This window comes from Protopterus annectens, chromosome 7.part0, assembly GCF_019279795.1.
Source record: "Protopterus annectens isolate FY-2018-M chromosome 7.part0, PAN1.0, whole genome shotgun sequence".
NCBI classification, from domain to species: domain Eukaryota; kingdom Metazoa; phylum Chordata; order Ceratodontiformes; family Protopteridae; genus Protopterus; species Protopterus annectens.
The window spans coordinates 1,134,377,011-1,134,401,076 of NC_056739.1; positions in this window are offsets into that span (position 1 = coordinate 1,134,377,011).

Consider the following 24,066-nt stretch of genomic DNA (forward strand, 5'->3'; position numbering starts at 1 on the left):
CCATGGAAATATTTATCATGGAGATGATCAATAGAGATATAGTAAACCTCCAGACAGTGGACCCAACCCAGTTTGCTTTCGTCAAGGGCAGATCATGCCTATTCATCCTGGTGGACTTCTTTGAGAAGGTTACCAAAGCAATGGATGATGGCAAATTAGTTCATACTGCCTACCTTGACCTGAATAAGGCATTTGACACAATACCCCACTCAAGCATTGTTGGCAAACTCAAGAGGTTAGCTACAAACCCATATGTCACCCAGTGGATAGCCAACTGGTTCACAGACAGGGCCCAGGAAGTTAGAATTGGGGAGTCAACCTCTGCAAAGAGGTCAGTCACAAGGGGAGTCCCTCTGGGATCAGTCCTTGTAACACTCCTTTTTGGCATTTACTTCTCAGACATAAAGGCCAATGTCAGTGATCTCTGGCTGACTAAATGTGCAGATGACTGCAAATTAGGAGCTGTCATTAAATCTCACACTGAGACAAATGTTCTCCAGGAGGGGCTGACACAAATAACTGGTGTCAGAGCCATGGACTAAAACTAAGTGCCAAGAAATGCATAATAGTATCCTTTGGGAAGTCATTCATCCCTGGTAACTATCATATTGACAACACACCTCTTAGAGTTGACCCAGTAGACAGGGACTTAGGGACCCACATAGATAATAATCCAACCTTTGATCATCATGTGTCTACAGTGGTGAGGAAATCATTCTATGTTGAGAACCTTAAAAGCAAAGGAATGGCATCTAAATCTAAGGAAGTCATTGTTCCACTGTATTTGGCATTCATCAGACCTATGTCTCTAATGCAAACAGGTAACCTGTAAATGGTTCATCTCCCAGGCCCATGCTTACACTTATCAAAGGTATCAGAACTTGTCAGAGATTTGGGATGCGTGGCTAGGCTTAAAATGGCCCTTGTGGTTGTTAGCCTAGTAAATACCTATGAACCTATATTATATTATACTATCATAAATAGCATTATTCTCAGAATGATTTGATGAAATGTGTTATTGATATTGTATAGAAGTTGTGTAAATTACATTTTATAGATGGTGGCATCATGTATGGTTAGACTTATGTGCTACTGGTTTATTTCTTTAAGATTTCTTAAAAGTGATGGATGCCTGCATTCAAGAGAGCTAAGGGTGAGATTTACTGTATAGTTTTTACATCAGTGCTACTGCTTTTTGTAAGTGGGTTTCATTTGTATTGTGTCTGTGGGCTGGTTAGTGAATGTATTGCTTTTTATAGTGATGTGCTTTATTAGAGTAAGTAGAATATTGCAAGTCTGCACCAAGTTGATATTTTGGGTTCTGTTTGCAGAGGACAGATCTTTAGGTTATAGCTTTCTTTTCCTGTTTGCTTGTGTGATGGGTCCCTACTCCAGGCCAGCAATCGTGGAGACTCACTCCTCACCACTGACTCCGGTGAGGGACAGTCTCTAACAGTAAAGATAGATTCACACAGTATTTTCGATGTAGCTTCCTGCACCAAGCACAATTTCACTTAAGAGCACACAGGAAGCATGCTCCAGACCTGGAATGGACTCTTTTTCCCTCTCCAAACCCACACAAAATTCTACACTGATCACTTTGGAGCTCTGTGTTCTTGTTCCCAGTAGCTGACACACACACCTGGATATTTGAGTTTTACACACATACATGTGCACCTGGGAAAAGCTGGTGCATATTTACCAGCTGTGGCCCTTTCTGCACAGACTCTGAGGTAATCACACTGCCACCAGTCATCTACCCTAAGGCTCTTAAAAAGGGTACCCAATTATACTGTGTAAAATTAATACTAATAGAAAAGGTAGAGTGTGACCAAACCAGCAATGCTCTCATGCGCAGCCAGTGTCACTAAAACAAACATTAGTATTCTCTAAAGGACCAGCCATAATGAAAGGTATTAAAATATTTAATGATAATAAAATAGAAAACAGGAGCATACTGAATACAATAAACAACAGAGTTTCAACCACATAGATATAAAAATAATACAGTTAGATAGTTTCTCACAGATGCAGAAAACAATACTAAACTATTCTCACTAAATGTTCCTGGCTAACTATATAATTACTGCTCCTCAACTACTTACTAAAGCAAGGTAAGCTGATGGGTGCTGAGTGTCTTACCACAGCAAAAGCCAGATGATGTCTCTCTCTGTCTGTGTGGATATATGAGATATATATCCTATCAGAAATGTTTCCTGTCAGGTTTCAAAGAAACCAGATGCTGATCAGAGGATGACATCACCTCTGATCACCTGACTCTGGTACAATACACACACACACACACACACACACACACACACACACACACACACACACACACACACACAGCTTTTGTTAAGTTTTGTGGCAGCATCTGAAAGCTATAGCACAATTTCAAACTTTCCACCCTTCCAGGGTTCTCTGATAAACATACACGTGATCAGTTACAACAATGCAACCTAATATACATGCATACATTCTTTCTGTCCAGCAGGACCTACTGTAAATGCATTTTTAACATAAGTAACTTTGCAAATACGTTTTTAACTCAAACATCTGTACAAATCAATGTGATAGTCAAATATCATAAAATTCTTTACAAAATTCCAGATAGCTACACTGGCATATGTGCACATGTACTGCCCTACTCTTCCTGGCACAGATGGAGCTACCTCATAACATCATAGATTGTAATGACATTTAATTATTAGATTAGTTAGTTGGCTTGTGGAGATAGAAAAAATTATTATAAGAAACATTATTAACATATAATATATGAGGTGGGAGGGTTGTATGCTTTTAAGTTGATGGGTTGGCTTACGTGTGGGTTGTAGCTAACATGTAAGGTGTTGTACAATATTTTGTTTGATAACTACATGCAAATAGCCTGGATAGGTGGGTAGTGAGGTGGGTTCTGTAGGTCCAACATAGTTACTCCTCACATCTCTTGGAAACAGTCATTGACTTCCAACTATCTTACCTTACCTGCAGCTCCACTTTATTAAATAGCATTTCAAGACTAGCTGAGAGAGTGATGAATGTCTCAGATCCTTTGAGTTCAGTGTGTGTGTGCATCTCATCTACCCCTACACATATCCAAGAATTACTGTATGGGGTAATACAGTAGAGGAGCTCAGGAGCTTCTTTACAAAACAGTAACCCTCCATCTATGACCTATGCTGCACTTTTCAGCTTAATAGGAACACATCAGCCTAGCAGGAACTCCCTGGTGGCTAGTATTAGGTAACTTTCCAAAAATATGTATCTGTTTAGTTAGGCATGAGTAATAGGCACAAAAGAAGGAATACACCATCTTGCATTCTGCTACCTGGTGTGCACAGGACTGCCAAACACTATGATTACATGTTAAGAGGGTATGGTGTGTTGATTTGAGAAAACTGCCTGTACAAACCAGTGGGCAAACAGAAAATCTGAGAATCCCAGTGCTAAAGGAGCATTAATATAGTAACCATATGGCCTGTTGAGGAGATATGTGATACTTTGGGCCACTTCAGCAAACCAATGTATTTCTAGAGTATGCTGCTACCATAGGTAGTGGTAGTGTCAAGCATGGTCCTTAGAGGTGTCACGTTTAGTCAACAGACCATCAGCCAAAAAAGTCCACTAAATAAACTATAGTTACGATATAGTTATGCTACAGCTACTTGAACTGCTAGTAATCAAAATGCCTTTGTATCCCATGGCACTGGCTATATTATGATACACGTTTCCGCTCTGAAGCAAAAAGATTCCTATCGAGTGATTCCTTGTCTGGAGTTTAAGTCAGTATCTAGACAGTTGTGGTTTAAATATCAGGAAGCACTGTCCAGGGATTCAGGCAAGGAGCCTGAATCTGGTACATATTTCACTATATGTGTGTCTTTTCTGAAGAATGCCATAATATGGGACATTAACCTTGAACATTATGTTGTATAGCTATCTGATATATAGCTGGATACTGCAAGGCCTGCTGTTTAAACACTTAAAACTAGTTTTGCTGGATGATTACAGGTAGCAGAGTCAAATCTATCAGATTATTTATCAGTGTTTGGAGAAGCATTGCTTCTAAGAGAGCTAATGTCGTAAAGATGCATTTTGATATCCATTTACTCACTACTGTGCTACACTGTTTGCTGTAGTGTGTTGTATTATCACCATCAGCTAATGTGAAGTTGTTTAGTTAAAAAAGAAAACAAGTGATTTGTGTTCATCAGGGACAAAGCTCGGAAACAATGGTCACATAACAAATCTCGGAGCAACTGGCAAGACATCTGACATCTCAGAAATTATACCAAATTCTATTTTAAAACACAAAAAATCCTATGCTAACCTCCATGAAAAACAGCAACATAACCCAAAAGCTCTTCTGGGCATCAGTGAAAACTATTCTCCAACCTGGTCAAATAACCACGCCACCACCATCATCATCAAATGATAACAACATCAGTGACTGGAACCCAGGTCAACAAGCACTTCATCCAAACAGTTTTATCTTTTTTCAAAGATAACCCCTCATCTACTTCAATACACATACTCCTTTAAAGGACCTCACAACATCCTTCTCCATAAAACCTGTCTGTACCACAACAATCAAAAAAAATCACCAAAACTGAAAACTCATAAGTGTAACATAAGCTTCCAGGTGAAACATCAAAATGGCAGCAGACCCACTGGCCTACTCAGTCTCCATACTTATTAAGCATTCCATTACAGAGAACCATGTCCCAGCTCTCTGGAAAAAATATCTTATATTGTACCTCTTCACAGAGGTGGAAGTTCAACAGAATTGTTTAACTTTAGGCTCATCACAATACTATCTCCCTTATCACAAATCCTAGAGAAATGTATTCACTGACAGCTTCTTGAGCACCTGACTCCTAATAATCTCCTCTCACATACTCACTGCAGCTTTCAACCAAGTCATATTACACAACAGTCCTTCTACATTTCACCAATACAATCAATCAAGATAAAAATGCAGGTAACTTAGTCTCACCCACCTTCCTTGACTTATCCAAAGCATTTGACACTGTATTTCATTCTAAACTACTAACTGAACTCTGCTCCCAAGGTCTCTCCCAACCTATGCTATCCCCAGTTCAATAGTTACCTTAGCAATAGACAATAAGATGTAAAATGGCAGCAAACCTTCTCAACTTTCTTTCTAGTTCCTGTAGGGGTTCCGAAGACTCAATTATCGGCCATTTTCTATTTAATATATTTCTAAACAAGCTCCATTCAGCTGCTGTCATGTAGTACACTGATGGCGCCACCCTTCTCTGCATTGCAACTTCTTCTTCTTTCGGCTTTTCCCGGTTAGGGGTCACCACAGCGGATTACCTGTCCGCTCATGATTGGTAGTAGAGTTTTACAGTGTTGAGTTGCCAGTCCGACACCCAACCTTCCACTGAAGGCACACACATGCACACACTCACACCTAGGGCCAATTTAGAGTATCCAATCCACCTGCAGCATGTCTTTGGGATGTGGAAGGAAACCCTCGTGACCACAGGGATGACATGTAGATTCTGCATAGAAGGCACCCCAACTGAGGATCAAACCAGAGAACCTCTTGCTGTGAGGCAGCAATGCTAACTGCTGCACCACCGCAGCAGCCCCCTTCTCTGCATTGCAACAAGTCTTACAAAACACTTACAGTCAAGTCTTAAAAAACTCAAAACAGTAATCCAAGCATCCGTTTGTTCTGTTGAATCCCAGCTATCTAAATGAAGCCTGCTCTTCAACCCTAAGAAAAGCTTCAGTGCCCCAGAACAGTATTTTATTATTATATCAGCCAATAACAGTACAATAGAACACTACAGTAGACAAGATAATCCACATAAAACTAGTAGGTGTAACGATAGACAAAAATCTGAACTATGACCAGCACATACAGCAAGTCATCAAAAAAGGGACTTCTCTGCCAGTGAAAACCAGACCTGACTGATGCAAAACCTTTGTCTAGTTCTATCTCCTGCCCTCACTCCTATACGCATCATCAATATTTATAAACTTGCAAACAACAAAACAAAGTCAGAGGCTTGCTACAACACAGTATGCACATTCACTAAAAACCTGTCAGACAGGACTCTCCACTTTCTTATTTTTAAACAACTACAAAGGTTAAAACTAACACAATGCCTTGTCTACACCTAGCTAGTCATGACCAATAATTTTATTAATAATGCCAATAATTTTCCACGCTAAAAAAAAATCTTCAGCAGTATTAACCATTCAGAGAGTTATGCTCCAATGAACAATGCTGCAGGAGATGCTATCTATTCCAGTGGTTTCAACAACCTTTGGAACAAGTTACCACTTCCACTAAAACAAAGGCTTCATACCCAAATTAAAACAACATCTGACTTAACTGCTGTCTGTGCTCATGTACCTCAGTAGGGGAATGGGGAACCTTCAAGCTACTACTGTGTGTGTGTAAGATATCCGGCTTATAGGTATCTTAAGCACAAAGGACAAACCACTTGCATAACTGTACTATCTCACCTCTGCTTCTCCACAAATCTCTCCCTTTTTTCTCCAATTACTCTAAATTCCCACTTTTCCTTCTCATCTCTCCCCAACACCTCTTCCCACTATCCAACTATTCCACCCTGTTTTCTCCTATTCTCCTTTCCTTTCTTCCAACTAGAATATCAAGTTATGCTATTTTAATATTGGATAAACTGAAAAATACTCTCAAAGGTCTTTATATTCATATCATGTTTCCTTAGAATTATATTAATATGTTTCCTTAGAATTATATGCATTAGACCATTACCTCATGTTGTTTCCATTATTAATGTAGTTTCATTAGACATCTATGTATTAGACCATTATTGTATGTTGTGTCGATTTTTACGCAGTGTTTTCCTTAGCGCTATACACGTTAGAACATTGTGTATTTTTATTCTCATTATTTTGAGTTTTTATCTCTGGGTCTCCTTTGAAAAGGGGCTTTTCTTGTACAGCTGAATTATTCCTGTCAAGAAAAAAACAGAAAAAATAATAATAAATAGAAAATAAGCACTTGAGTTTTGAAGAAGCAGTGTCTTCTCTGAACTGGACACCGCTGAGCTTCTTAAAGAACTTTGTTAAAATGACAAAAAGTTGAAACAGATAGCATTTTTCTGAGCTCACTAGCACCTGTTGTCTACTGTAGTACTGAGCACCTTTAGACAAAAGGCTGCTGTATTAGCTCTGTGCAAACAGAGTATCTCAGAAACACACTTCTTAATAAATAGGTAAGTTCAGAAGGCGCACATTCCCACCTGGAGATCATGCATTCTCTGTCATACCTGTCACACATTACATATTCTCCAAAATGATACACGTAATTAACCAATATGTTCATAGGTTCATAGGCTGATACTAGGCTATCAGCCTTAGGGCCTATACAAGCCTAGCCATAACAATTCCCTGGATATTTCTTCCCACAATATTTACTTCCCTGGACCCCTGTCTAGCAGGGCGACTGACGTGATCCCCGAGGTGAATTTCCTATCTCCCATCCAATTGTCAAGGTTCTTTTTGAAGAGGGCCAAGGAGGCACTCTGCTTGACATGTATGGGTAATCTATTCCAGAGTATGGAGAGTCTCTGGGTCAGGAACCTATCCCTCCAGCATGTTTTGTTCATTGTGATGACAAGGTTTAGATTTCTGGATCATGTGGCTCTGAGGGATTGGGATTTCTTTAAGTGGAGCATGTCCAACAGCTCAGGGTTTGACATGGCCTTGTATGTTAAGCAGAGATCACCTCTGAGTAGATGATATGCCACAGAGTATAGCTGGAGTTTTTTTAGTCAGTCAGCACAGGGCATCTGCTTTAGGCTTGTGATTCTTTTAGTGAGGTATTTCTGCAGCCTTTCCAGCTGTTGCAGATGTCTTGTGAGGTACATACCAAATGAGGCATTGTACTCTATAATGGGTCTAATGAAGGATGAGTACAATTCATTAGTTTCTCATTGCCTCAGTACCCATCACCAGTACTGTAATCTGACAACCAATTTCCTTTTAGAACCACCGTTTTGTACTATTCACTACATGTGGATTCAAGACTAATGTTTTAGAATTCAATTTAGCTTCATATTTTGAAATGCATCCATAAGTATAAGAACATTATCAAAGTGCTGAGTCTTAGTGTGAGATCTGAATGCATATAAATACTTGCCAAGATCTCTCAGAGAACTCTGCACCTTTTGAACAGGCATTGAACAGGTATTCCAAATGTTGTCACTTATGCAAATAAATATTTGCTCAAAGTCTGAAACTTGAATTTAATACTCTCCTATAAGTAGAATTAGGACAATTAGTCAAATCATTGCCACCCCCCAGCACATATTCTAGTTAAACTGTAGTATTCAAATTCAGCAAGTAAAAATTTTTGTTTACTATTGCCAGGCCCAAGGATCCAGCTGTGTGTCACCAGCCTCTGGGCAAAATTAACATATGCTTATTCTAGGATATGCAGTTCCTTATCATTTCCAAACAAGAAAAATGTTTTGTGCAAATATTGTTATAAATAGCTTGCTGTTCTAGTAAGGATTGTCCCAGCTGATAGCTCTTTAGTTTTGAATGGGAAAACCCATTACTATCCAATGGTTTAATGTAAATTTATCTGGACACTACTTGTTAGAGAGTATCATAAACTATTCCTTACCTATCACTTCCATTTTATGCTCCATAATCCATTGCTCACATGCAAAAATGATGGTAAATTTAATTGTGTCACAGTAATTAAGTTTGAAAGGCTAAAACATTTTGTTTCAGTCAAAAGATTCTAGCCATATTGATCACAAGACTGAGAAACAAGATCAACAAACTCTGGATACAGATCATATATGCTCTAGTATGATGCTAATTTCAACATTTTTCAAATCTTGAACTTGCCCTGGCAAAGTTAAATTCTTTACCTTCTGAAATAAAAAAAATCAACCAACCTTTGGGCTCTTTAGAAATGAACTTCTTTCCTATCTATCTGACATATCTCAATGTAAATGCTTCCCACTTACCCATGTAGCCATTTTGATTCACCCCCCCCCCCTGTATTTTTTCTTTTATTTTACTCCCAAGTCATCTTTTCTCCCCATTTTTGAAATTTATGATGCCATCATTTTAGTTTTCCATGACGTTTCATTATTCCATCTCATTAGTTAAAGATCAAGTGTAAATTTTGTCCTTCAGATGTTCTGATTGCAGAAAATGTTACTGCTCATCCAGGTGACCATGCAGTGGTGCACAAATAAGTTATAAAGACGTTTGTCCTCCATGACCAGCCCATATCTACTCACTTCTTCTGGCTGATGTCTGACATGATGGTGATGAGATTGAGTGGATTAGCTGTTCCTGCTGTAGGATGGGAAGGGTCAGTCTTTGCTTTGTAGCTACATACAGGGGAAAAATTGAGAAGGCCTCAGACAGGTGGAAAAACAGCAATTTTGTATTAAAAATGTAATGGAAGTTCAGTATTTTTTATATCATTCATCCCATACATGTGACTTTTTTTTTGTTAGAGAGGGAAAGGTAATGCAGTAGGATGAGGCCAAGAAGTTTGAACTGCAAGTTACAGACTGCCTTCCTTATCCAGGATTGAGATTAGAGTATGGGCAAAGTGAAAGGGATAGGGGCATCCTAAGAGAAAGACCTGCTCTGGTAGACTTCTTCATCAAATCTGGAGCAGAAGCTGCTGTTAAAAAGGGGGATGATTATTTGTGCATATAAAATATTACATGATAACTATAAGAATCGATCAACGGAGGTTAGGAAATATCAGGAACAGAAAATGAAAAAGCTATTTACAAGTGATTGTGGCAAAGCTATTTACAAAGGACCAATTTAAGGGCATTTATATGGCTCTCAAGTATGCAATAAGGTCCAGAAGGTTTAGGGTTTTTGCTTGGAAGTGTTTGCATAGATGTATTTATACCCAGAATAGACTTAAAATAATTTTTCCTCAGGCAGAATGCATCTGCTGGAGGTGTGAAGGGAAAGACAGAGGTAAGTGGGAAAGTTTTTAGGAGAGTGACGAGTTGGTAGACTTTAAAATTACAATGTGGAGTACTCTGTCAGAAATAATGGGAGAACAAATTGCTGCAACCAAGGAAGCGATTCCTTTTGGCTGGGACACATAATCTGAAGTGCCTAGGCATTGTAAGGCCTTATAAAGTTTAATGTTGTTGGCTACCAAAAATAGCAATAACTAGAAAATGGAAATTAAAATAAGAAAATGACTGTAATTGAAGTATTGACTATAGCTCAAGAGATAAAAGAACTGGAACTGTGATCTTTGTATAAGGGAAGGAGCCAGTTATACAGAAACAAATAAAACCTATGAGAACAATACATGTAGAATAATGTCCAGGAGGATGAGTGAGGCAGGAATTGTGCAATGTATGCAATGTTGAAGTATATGCAAGTTGTTATAAAGAAAGAAAATATATAATGCATGAAAAAATGTTATTATGGTTTGTTTTCATTTCTGTTACTGCATGTGTGCCTATGTCTTAAGTGATAATTTGACATTTAGCAGAGAGAGGGCAATAATATGAGGCAAAATCAGGGAAAAGGCAAAACCAGTGACAGTATGCAAAATCAGAGACTATATACAAATATATACGTGAAACAGTGATGATCCTGTTCCACTTACTAACAGTATGCCATGCAGAATACTTACTTCCATGTGGGTGGCTGACAGCAAACAGGACGCATCAGGAGTGACATTTCAATAATTTAATTATGTTTATAAAGTATGAATACAGCATATTCCAACTTCCCAAGGTAAGAGCTCATAATAGCCGATACGGGAGTATTTTAACCTCCTTAACTGTCCTTTTGCACTTGAGCTTTAAGAAGTACTTTTTACCTCTTCTATATATCATTTTTGTGGTCTGCCTTTCTAAATACTAGTGTAAGCTTTGCATTTTAGTCCCTCTTGATTATATGTAAATCACAATAGTTTTTTATTTGTCATAATACTATGCATGGATAGTTTCTTATATATTTTTTTGCCTGTAAATTGGATTGGGTAACTGCCTTGTGCTGTTATCAGATTGTATTGTTTGTATGTATTTAAGTAATGTCTAATGGCCTGGATCATGGTTGTAAATGGCCCCACTCACCCACTTATCAAATGTTAATTAACTAAATAAAAAAATGAATGCATGCTTATTCTGGGAACGGTGAGATGGCTTCCACCATTATTATATTTAATTAATAAACATTCATGTATATGTAAATGTGTGTTTTTCCATTTGTAGCAAAATAATCTTTGAGTGCTTCTTTCAGGTATCTTGATGATTAATAATTATTGTTTGATGTCAAATGTGCCATTTGATAAATCATACTTGTCACAGATTATTATGCCAATTGTCAAAACATGCATATGATGTCCATTATATCTGTATAATGGAGTTTTCTTCCTGGGCCTCTGTCAAAAAAGGGCAATGCTCAGTCAGACTTTCCCGGTAAATAAATGCCTATATATAAATTAAACTTTTGTGCAGCACTGTATAAATTGCTATACTAAAATATAGGAAGATCATCATAATCTTTAAATATTAGCTGTATTTGACACAGAATTCTTGATATAAAGCCATCCAACTTTGAATATGTACTCCCCACTCTATTTTAAAAATATTACATCTTGTGAAGAACTTAAAACATTTGGAACAGCTGAATTCCACCATGTAAAATTTTAGCTGTTCATAGGTTCATCGTTTCATAGGTAAGTACTAGGCTATCTGCCCGAGGGCATCTATAAGCCTAGCCAGAATATGTTGGCTTTCGCCGCCCCCTTAGATTAGTTCCCTGTGCCTTGGTCCAGCAGAGCCATTAGTTCCCTGTGTCTCTGTCCAACAGAGCCATTGCAGTGATCCCCGGGGTAAATTTTCTGTTTCCCATCCACTCATCAAGGTTTCTCTTGAAGAGTGTTACTGAGGGGCTCTGCCTAATGTAGATTGGAATCCTGTTCCAAAGCATGGGGAATCTCTGGGACAGGAATCTATCCCTCCAGCATGTCCTATTTATCGTTGTGGTGAAGTTAAGATCCCTAGAGCGTGTGGCTCTTGGGGATTTGTTTTTTTTAGGTGGAGCATGTCCATCAGTTCTGGATTGGACATGGCCTTGTATGTCAGGCAGAGATCACCTCTGAGTAAGCGGTATGCAACTGAGTACAGCTGAAGTTTCTTCAGTCGGGCTGCATAGGGCATATGTTTGAGGCCAGTAATCCTCTTGGTAAGTTACTTCTGTAGTCTTTCCAGCTGTTGCAGGTGTCTTGTAAGGTACATCTCAAATGGGGAGTTGTACTCTATGATGGGTCTGATGAGTGATGAGTAGAGGGGCACAATAACCTCTTTTGTTCTAGATGCGAACCCTTTTGTAATTAGGTGGGCCACATGGAAGGATTTTCAGAATTTTCTAACCACCTTGGCAATATGATTATCAAAGGAGAGATTACTATCCACTTGGGTCCCCCAGATTCTTTATTACATTATCTGTATTTAGGGGACTACCACGTATGTGGGAGTTCACGGGTACTTTGCTTTTTCCAAAGGGGATGACTATGCACTTTTTGGCATTTAGCTTGAGGCCATAATTTTGACACCAGGTATCTATCTCAGTGAAACCCATCTGGAGGATGTCTGTATCATCTGGAGAGTCAATTATGGCCCCCAGTTTGCAGTCATCTGCGAATTTGGGGAGCCATAGTCCTCCTGTGCTTGCCTGTACCTCTGAGAAGTATATACCCAACAGGAGGGGTCCTAGAACTGAGCCACTTGTAACTGGTTTAGAGTCAGACCTAGAGCCTGCAACTCTCACCATGTGGGTTCTATCCATGAGCCAACTGGCAACCCATCTCGTAACATAGGGGTTTATGTTCAGGCTGGTGAGCTTGTCTATAATACCAGAATGGGGAATGGTGTCAAAAGCCTTTGCAAGGTCTAGGTAGGCTGTGTGGACCTCCTTTCCCTCATCTAAAGCCTTGGTAACTTGTCACAAAGAAGTCCACCAGGTTTAGGAGGCATGATCTGCCCTTAACAAAGCCAAACTGGGTAGGGTCCAATGTTTGAAGGTTCCCAATGTCTCTGTTAATGAATTCCATGATGATGCGCTCCATAGCCTTGCAGACCAGGCTAGTCAGGCTTATAGGGCAATAGTTCCCGGGGTCCGTTGTGGCTCCACCTTTGTGGAGTGGGATAACTGTTGCTGTGTGCCACTGTATGGGTACGTAGCTTGTAGAGAGGCTGAGTTTGAACAGTGTGTTTAGGTGAGGGGTCAGTTCATTTTGGAGCTCGTGTAAGACACAGCCTGGGACACCATCTGGTCCCATTAAAGCTGTATTTGTGGCTTTGGATAGGGCTGTTTTAACCTGTGTGTCAGTGATTGCCTGGGCACTACATTCTTCTGGTATGGTTATGGGCCCTTTAGGGGGTCAGAGGGGGGGTGAAGTTTGCACTAAACCTGTCTGCCAGAATGTTGGCAATATCAGTCGGTTCAGTGTATTTTGTGCCATTCTGCACTAACTCAGAGCAGATCTGAGAGTTTCCACTTAGGTTCTTGACATAGCTAAAGATCGCTTTGTGGTTATCTTTGGAGTCCTTGGCAATTTTCTTTCGAACTTTGATGTTCAGTAGTTCCTTTCCATAAAACAGATTCCATAGCCTTTCTTTCTGCTGCGTTTGACCTTACTAACCTTTAGTTATCTACTTGTATCATGCTTATAGACGTATCATGCGGAATAATACTAACATTTCCCTTCTACTGTTTAGTCACCTCACTCCGCCTTTCCACAATTTGCTTCTGAAATAGTTCTATTTAGCTACAGTGTTTCACCTTCTTCCATTTTTAAGACTGATTTCAGGATTCATGATTTTTTTCTGAATGCACTTGGCTTGACCTCTCTTCATCTCTTTGAAATCAGTGCTATTTTGGCTGTTTGGCATGCTGTGTCTACCATTCCTCCTGTTTTACAAAAAATGTCATGGTCTCTTTTCTACTAATGCGAGGCACAAGTTTTCTTCTAAGGTATGGTAGCAACTGTTGCATTTTAACATAACGTTCTTTTCTTTTAAGATCCTGCTATGCAACAAACATAGCATTATATTATAAACAAGGACTCCTCACAAAATATCAGTTGTAGATACTTTGCAAAATGCCATCCACTGTATTCTGCAGTTTCTTAATGGATCCAGCATATCATGTAATAAGGCCTGCAGCTGTTTATCTTATTTCTACTATTGTACAAATGAGAATTCATTTATTTTTGCTTCTGATATCTGTAACCGCTCATCTAGCTGAAAACAAAATCTAAGAGCTATTGATTATTCACCAGAAGGGAGAGCTCATTAACTTTTAAATCAATTTCTGGTGACAGCAAGCTCTTAAATATGTCATATTTAATGAGAAAAACAGGAAAGTGCATATTGCCACTGTTCACATGGCAAAAAAAAAAAGTTCATTTCAATATTCTCTATGGCATTTGTCTGGTACAGTCTTTATTTCCATGCTGAATAAATAAAATATATGGCTTCACGAAAAATATTTTATGTGGACTGAATCCAGTATCTCAGGAATACTTGGTACCATATAGCATTTAATCAAGTACCGGGATTGCTGTGTTGTATGTGAGACTAGTACTGATATAAGAACTGTGAATAGGCCCATATTCACCAAAGCAAAGAAACGTACTTATAAAGGAAGAGGCAGAAGATACCAAAGTGTAAATGATTTCACTGAGATTCGTAAGTCTGAATTAACAGATCTGGTCTTTGATAGTCATGAAATTTAACTAGTCATAAGCACAGACTATCTTGCAAAACAAAGCACCTTATTTATAATTAGAGAGTGTAGTCCTGTACATACAATTTGCATATGTCAGCATGTACATGCCCCTAAACTTCCACAAAATGAATCATCTGTGAGTTGATCCATGTCCATATAGACCCAAGGAGGACTTGCTGTGGGCAGCTTTCACATACTGTTAGCATATACTGACAGTGTTGCCTTGTATGTCCATGATTTACTCTGTGCTGGGGCCATGGTGGTGCAGCGGTTAGCACTGTTGCCTCACAGCAAGAGGTTCTCCCGTTCGATTCTCTGCTGGAGCACCTTCTGTGTGGAGTCTGCATGTCCCCCCATGGTTGTATGACATTTAAAGACATGCAGGTAGGTGCATGCATGAATGGGTGTGCCTTCTTTGAAGGCTGGGCATTGGGCTGGCAACTCGGCACCATAAAATCCACTGCCAATCATTACCGGACCGGAGTTCTGCTGTGGCAACCCCTAACCGGGAAAAGCCGAAAGAAAGAAAAAGAAAGAATGTCAGCCTGTGGTCATACTTACCTATATCTATTTGTCTCCAATAATTAATTTCAGAATGCATTTACATACCATAGTAATAAAGGGTGTGGAGATGTACTTACTCCTATAGGCAGGTTATTTGTTAAGTCACTGTGTTTCAGAAGTGTGTGACAGTGGTCCTGATGTAATTGCATTGACAATTGCTGTCTGCCTCATTTTGCAGAAGTTGTACAACAATGATGTGCATGTTTAATCCCACTGTTTTGGTTTATTATTGACATGCCCAACCAGGAGTACCTTGGCTAGGTTATGTTGAGCAACACATTAGCTTTGCTGTCCTGTTAGGGATTTATGGTTAAATTTAGGTGACTACATTTACACTTATAGAGGGTAGAGAAGGACTTTGCATGCATACTTGTACCTGAATATTTCTAGTGAAGCATACATATGATGTACTTAAGCACTTTTTATGAGTGCAGTTATATTTACTTTTACTCCAAGATATTTGAATACTTTTATGAATTTTGCAGTGCTGTGCTAGGTGTTTTTTTTTCCTACCAGCTCTACATAACTGCAAACCATGTCCATTAATCCTAGCCAAAACATTTTTGTAAAACAAATATTATGGAGAATTTTTGTGATTATTTATTTTAGAAACTACTGTGTGATCATAAATGGTCTCCAGATTTGCAGCTCTGCTCTTATACCTCTCCAAACACGAAACTAGTCACATTACAAGAACAAGTAATACCAGTCTTCTTTAATTATTCTCACTTAACTAACACATGCCCTCAACTGTTCAGATGTCACAACAACATGTACAGAATGTGAAGCAGCAAAATTTAGCTTAAGAGGATTTGCTTTCACTTTGAAATTAAAGTAGAAGATGAACAATAAACACATTACACACACACACACACACACACACACACACACAAGCATGAGCACAGATATAGATATAGATAGCCACAGTATGTAGATCTTAAAACTCGTCTCCCATAGTCAGTGGCAAAAACTTTGATATACAGTAATGTTAAATCTTCCTGCAATACTAACTTAGAAGTTTCTAAATTACAGTGGCAAGGAGGTACCTTTGTACTGTAACAGTGACCTACCTTGTAGTTATTATATTTAGGGTTACATGGGTATCAGCAGTGGAAGATAAAATAATTTCCTAAAAGTCCTTAACGACTTAGTCCTCAATAGAACAGTGAAATCCAGCCTTGCACCATGCACCATGGCTAACAAAGGAAATAAAACAATTAATATTATGTGACAAAGCATGGAAAGACTATCATAAACACCACTCAAAACTCAATATAAGTATTTAGACACCTAAGAACCAAACTAAATTCAATATCAAACTAGATAAACAAACTTAGCATAATTACCTTCAGCATAAACATAAAAAGTGCACTTTTCTGGTCATCCCTAAATAATTTACTAAACCCCAGCTAAATTACCACCCTTTCCTCAACAACCAGTAACTGCATTGAATCAGTCTCCTCCCAGTTAAACTACTTTATACGGGCCATGCTGTCCTTAGTTAATATTGACCCTGACACCTCTGTCTCTTTCCCATCAACAAATCATATCTCTCAAACTTTTCAGTCTCACCATTGCATCTACTACTGCTTCCATAAAAAAGCTTTTATTTAAATTGAAACCCACCACTGGCAAACTCCCATCAGAATATCTAAAAAGAGCTGCTGATGCCATTGCTTTCCCCATCTCTATTCTGGTAAATAGATCCATATCTGAGAAATATGTTCCTGGAATCTGGAAATATTCCTGTATTATTGCATTACACAAAGGGGTACATCAACTGACTTTAAAAATTATAGACTCATAGCTGTCCTCTCCCCATTTTCAGAAATGTTTGAAAAGTATATCCACACACAACTCATACAGTATCTCCAATCCAATAACATACTTTCCAAAACACAGAATGGTTTCAGACAACATTGCAGTGCAACCACTACCCTACTACATATTATTAACACAATAAATCAACTTAGAAATAATGGGAAAATTATGTCAACAATGTTTTTAGACTTATCTAAAGCATTTGACACTGTATCACATCAGCATTTACTCTATGAATGTGCTTCTATCAGACTTTCTTAATACTCACTTACATGGTTCCTTAGCTATCTGTCTGAAAGAAAACAAGAAAAGGGCACCAGAATTATTCTCCATTTCAGCCTGTCACCACAGGAGTCCCAGAAGGCTAATTTCTCAGACCACTCCACTTTAACGACTTTATAAATAAACTCCATACTGACACACAACATGCAAGTGTTATCCAATACTCTGATGATTCACTATTCAGATATACATTCCCAATTCTCTCCAAAATCCAGGAATTTACCAAAACTTCTTTTACCTCTCTAGAAGTCTGGCTAAAAAACTCATGACTGCTCCTTAACTGTAACAAAGCACAATTAATTATCTTTGCCCCAAAACAATATAACAACCAAAAGCAATCTTTTCAATTACATCAGCAAACAACACTAAAATAGAATACTTACACAGAGTAATTCCTAGTAGTTGTCAATGACAAAAGACTCAAATATGACTACCATCTTACAAACCATAAAAAAGACACTTGTCTCCATCTATAGAGCCAAACAATACCTTACAAACACAGCATGGCAAACATTAACCATCAACCTGCTTACTCCCAGCCCTTCCTTATGCATCACCAGTCCTACCTAACCTACATATCACTCTTGAATCCAAACTAGCATCTTGCTATAATAAAAGTGCTAAATTTGACAAAAACTCAACACATGGAATAGACCACTGTCAAAATTGGTTTGAACTAAGCCATTCACAGTTAGTATCTGCATATGAACTTATTTCCTGCCCAGATAAATACCTCACACTAAAAATATCTTACACTATTCCCTGTCAACAGACCTCTACTCGGACGACAAGTTCTTATTAAAAAAACAACTGGAGACACTATTTACCCCTGCTACATCTCAAAAACATGGATCTCCATCCCAGAACAGATCAAACTCATTGAGAATGCACCCCACTTTAAAAGCCTTCTGAAGCTACATCTGAATATGCTCACAATCCCTTTTGTTGTCATCATTCAATTATATGGTTAACAGGGTAAAGACTATTTGTTGCTAAGAAGCTTTATTCTGCAATTTTGGGTTTGAATCCCCCAGGCTGACTCTCCAGTATCCCAGCATTTTCTCTATCTTTCTTTCCTATCTTAACCTTCTTTCTTTCCAAGCATACACACCTTTTTGTGTGTGTGTCTCTCTCTCCTTTTTCTCACTTCACCTAAATCTTTTCTAACGTATCTCCCCTACCATACTTTAAACTCTAGCTATGCTCTCAAAATGTCTGTACCTCCCTGCAGTGCTTATCTAGATATATATTATGCTACAACAATGTTTTCCCTTCTAAAGTATGAATCTATTTACTTCCTGCAAGAACTTAGATCTACCAGAACTATATAAACTTTTACATAGTGATGTAAATACTTTACTATATATACCTGTCTTGTAACTGTTTCTTTTTTCTGCAAAATATAGCTGCTGAATTTCTGATAGCTGTTTAACTTTCCTGGTCAGCAAATACAAATAACTAAATTATTGGCAATTGTTTGTGCAAAAGAACTTATAAAATATTAGTCCCAAAATGTCAGTATTTACTTTGGCCTGTAAGATTCTGATAAAAATTGTAGACCTAGATAATTAATTGCTGCTGATAAAAGTAATAATAATAATAAACATAACTATGATAATAAAATATTTTTTTCAGTCATCTGCGTATTTATTATGCCAGCAGAATTACGTATTGGGATCATAGCAGAAACAAAAGTAAATAACAAAGGATCCAAATCAGAGTGCTGGGGTACACTACTGAGTTGGCTGGAAAGGAAGTCCCTGAATAATCTAAGATTGACTTTTCCCTGTAAACCAGTTCATAATATACAAGACCAGTAATAATACAGGTCTTAATTTCTTCTAGATGAGGCTACAGTTTCTTACTGGAAACTGAAAAATGGTACAACAAGCCTGAGATCTGTATTGTAGCAGACATATCATTCAGACTTCAGAAATATATTAAAGTTCTTTTAGGCTATAAAAATGTTCAGAACAGCCTTTTTATAGTGGTGATGTTGCAGTTTGTTTAAAAAATGCGTATGATTCAGACAAAGTTATAAAAAGCTTAAGAAGAACAGCTTTTTATGGTGATACTGTTGCAGTTTGTTTTAAAAAATGCATATGATTCAGACTTCAAGAATATATTAAAACATTTTATATTATAAAAAGCTTCAGAAGAATATCTTTTTTTAATGATGGTGCTGCAGTTTATTATTAAAAATACTGCCTCCTCTGAAGAAATTGTCACCTACACAGCAGTAAAGATCTTAGGCATATGAATCAAACGACAACGAAAAAAATGTTCAGGTCTTAGTATTGGGCCTCCACCTTCTATGTCACAGAAGCACTTTTTTTCTTAAATGCCTGCAGGAGAAAGTTAAAGAAAGCCTTATCTTTTTTGCTAATGATTTTCTTGTAATTAGCATTAAATGGATAATAGAAAGTGTAAAAAAGGGAAGAGTCATGAGTTTAGCTGATCTTAGTTTATCTTTAATAATGATACATTGGCTTGTTGGAGATGCAAACAAGAAACTAAAGCAGGCTTGTATAATTTATTTCACAAATATATCAGTATATTGGGAATATGTCCAAGCATTTTGGCAAGCTATTTGGATTTATACATTTTTTCGGAGGGAATGCATATGCTAATTAACCATGTGCTCTCTCTCTCCCCTGGAACTATCTCCAGGAAGGCATTACATGCAGAATGATTCAAGAAATTGCTCAGTTGGGTAGATCCGCTTGGTCATCTCCACCATGCTGAGGTATAAAACATAGCCAAAAGGCAATATTCATCTTTCTGCTATGACCATAGTACAGGATCAGAGGGTAGGAGGAGCAACTAGTCACCAAGGAAAACAGGATAAGTGATTTAATGAAACAAACATACATTTAACTGCCTTATTGGCACTGACATGACTATGGGGATCAGAAAGGGAGGGGGGTGAACAAAACAGCAGGGATTACTCTACATGTAAGTGACTTAATGACACTGACAGTTGTACTGGGATTTGGGGGATTCACTAGAGACCAGTGAATTATATTTAAGTGCTTTAAAGGACCAACAGCAGTACAGGCATTGGGGGTGGGAGGATTCACCAGCCACCAAGGCAGTGCCATAATAGCCCTTACAATATTATTGTGATGGTAGGGTGGGAGGATACACTTACCACCAGGGCATATTTGATACATGCAGTAATATTACCTCAACAATTATTGGGGTGGGGGGAACAATGGGACTGTAGGCAGGTCAGGACAGGTTTGGAGACTGTGTGTGTGTGTGTGTGTGTGTGTGTGTGTGTGTGTGTGTGTGTGTGTGTGTGTGTGTGTGTGAGTGTGTGTGTGTTCATGTTTTGTGTACTTGTGTATGTGGGAGCATGACTGGGGAGGAATGCCACTACCCATATATGCAGCAGTTTACTACTGTGATGTCCTGATCAGCATATTGCAGTAGTAGTAAATGTGATTCAGAGACATGCAAATTAGCCAGCAATGAGGCCTTACCTCATCATGGCTAACATATCTTTGAATCATATATTAGTACATTGTGGGACCAGGTCCTTTCTTTGGCTCATACAAGGCCTTTTAATGAATCTTCTGATAAAACTAAGCTCTAACACACACCAAATCCTTGCCAAAAATGTCTTCATTATAGTAAATGGGCTTTATAAGCTTAAAAATGCAATATACAATTAACTGCCATTATAGATTCCAAGTAATCTCATAAAGAAAGAAAAAAAATGAATAAATGTGAGGACTTAACAGAATTAGTATAGATAGTTCGTGCTTAGTTAGTCTGAAAGATTTTGTTAGGGTATTTTTGCATTGCAAAATAGTTTAACAGTCATAGCAAGCAACCTAAATATAGAATGCATGTAAAGTGCAATCATAACAAAACATATAAATAAACCTGCATATATTTTATATATATATATATATATATATATATATATATATATATAGAAAACCAAAAGTTTAGAGTTCTAAGCTTGATGCTAAACGTAGATATATGATTTTAAAGAGTTACTTTCCCACAAATTATTATTTATAACTACACAGAGTCTAGACTTACAGGGCCTAGATAAACATTGCAAAATAGAGTGTCACAACATCTGTGGGTGTTAATAAAAAGTCATTGAATTTACTTAAATGTTATATGTCAAAAGCTTTTTAGCCTCTGTCCATAAAACTAGTATTTCCTTGTTCAGTAAAAGACCCAACCAGTTCCTTCTAGAATACCGGCTGTCACTGTTCTTTACATAGACCAGGTTACAATATCTTTTAAAGACGCTAATCCTACCCCTTACATTATACTTCTGTGATGATTCCCAGCTGGAAGCCAAACACAGACAAGTGATTACAGAGATATGCAATCAAGGGTGTAGCTAGGCATACTGTTTGTCTAAAAAACAGTCGCTTTAATAGTTTTAGAGGGAACATGAAAATTATGTGCACATTTATTAACTGCTGGGGGGGGGCAACATTTTGAAATATGTCAATTTTTTTAAATATCCGGTTGGTTTGGGGGCAGCATAAAGAGTTTGTGAGTACACAATGGAATTTTCTGGCTACACCCCCTGCTTGCACTAACCGTTACTTCTGGGATTTACGTAGGTTATACCTCCTTTAATATGAAGTTAACACTCAGCTGTCTTCCTCTGCCTGGAATTCATGTTTAATCACCTTACTAGCCACCTGTATTAGTACCTGTCAGACTTCCCTTGTAAAGATACATGCCCAGAACAAATGATATTCATCTGCATGTCCTTCCTTGCAGTCAGGGCATATGTTGTTTTCATCAAACCCTTTGTTAACTATCTGTACTACTATCCAAAACCCTCCATACACCAAAGTCCAAGTAGATGAAACAAGAAATGGGCAGACAGGTGTTAAAGTAATAGAGGAGGAGACCCATTATAGACATGCTCCTTAGGTAAGTTTGAGACCTTCAGTTTATACTGCTTAGGAAAAAATAAGATGTGAAATGCAAGATTTTGTAGATTTTGTTAGTCGGTTAACTGTTAATATATCTTGTTGAGATATTTGATGTTACCTTTATTTTCTTTTGAATGTCTTGTACTAATGTTTAAACCAATTTATTTTGCATATATGTTAGATTATATTAGTAATGATATTCTAAATTAATGGAACTCAACTAATAAATATATCTAAAATAAAAATAAGAAACATACCTTGCAACAGTGAGAGGTCACTCCTATGAAAGGCATCTATGTGGCCTAACCATCTACAATGTGCATAAAAACAATAGTTCACTTTTATTATCAACAATACAACATCTAGATTCTGAGAACATTTATAGTAGAATTTACCTAGATGGTAGAAGTAATTAGTTAAGTGTCAAAATGATAAGGTACAATATAAAACATAATTGATATTTTACAATAGCTACATGTGGTTCCTACTTGGGACCAAGTACTCTACCTACTGTCATAACTGAACTAGCTATATGGAGTTCTTACTAGCTGCAGAGCACTCTTTTAACTACTGTCACAATTAAATTAGCTACACAGGATTCTTGCTAGTCAATGAGTACTCTAGTTACTACTGTCATAACTGAACTAGCTACATGGAGGTCTTACTAGTTGTAGATCACTCAGTTAACTATTGTCACATCTGAATTAGCTATACAGAATGTTTACTAGTCATGTAGAACTCTGTCAACTACTGTCACAACTGAACTAGCTACATGGGGCTCTTACTAGTCATTGAGCACTCTGTTAAATAGTATCAAAACTGAACTAGTTATACGGGGTTCTTACTAATAGAGTACTCTGTTAACTACTGTCACAGCTGAACTAGCTGCATGAGGTTTTCACTAGTCAGCATTCTGTTAATTACTGTCACAACTGAACTAGCTACATGCACTTCTTGGCAATCATTGAATACTCTACTAAGTACTGAATGACTAAACTACTTACATGAGATTCTTAGTAGTCACCAAGCTCTCTCTTAATTACTGTCACAACTGAACTAGCTACATGGAGTTTTTAAAGTCTTTGAGCACTCTGTTAACTAGTGTCAAAACTCAACTAGCTATACTGGATTCTTAGTAGTCACAGAGCTCTCTGTTCACTACTGCCACAGCTGAAATAGCTACATGAGGTGCTTACTTGTCACAGAGCCCTGTAACAACTGAACTAGCTGCACACAGTTCTTGCTAGTTGCAAAGTATTCTGTTAAAAACTGTCACAACTGAACTAGCTACATGGGAATCCTGCTAGTCACTGAGCACTCTGTTAACTATTGTCACAACTGGATTAGCAATATGGGGTTCTTACCAGTCATCGAGCACCTGTGTTAACTATTGTCACAGCTCAACTAGCTACATGTGGGTCTTACTAGTACCTGAACACTCTATCCACTTTCACAACTGACCCTAAGCTTTGTTTTTTTTTCCAGTTATGCAAAAAAATGCGAAAGTGCTCATCCTGCATTTTTGTGGAACTCCAGCTGCAAACAAAGGACAATAGAAACTGAATCAATGGAGATAAGATGGAAATGGCCTTTACATTCAGTGGCTCCCACTATGAGTGGATAAAAATGAATGGACTCTGGATCAGAATCCCCAAACTGCATTCGCCAACAAAACGTCTTCCAAAAAACACTTCTGTTTTTTGCAATG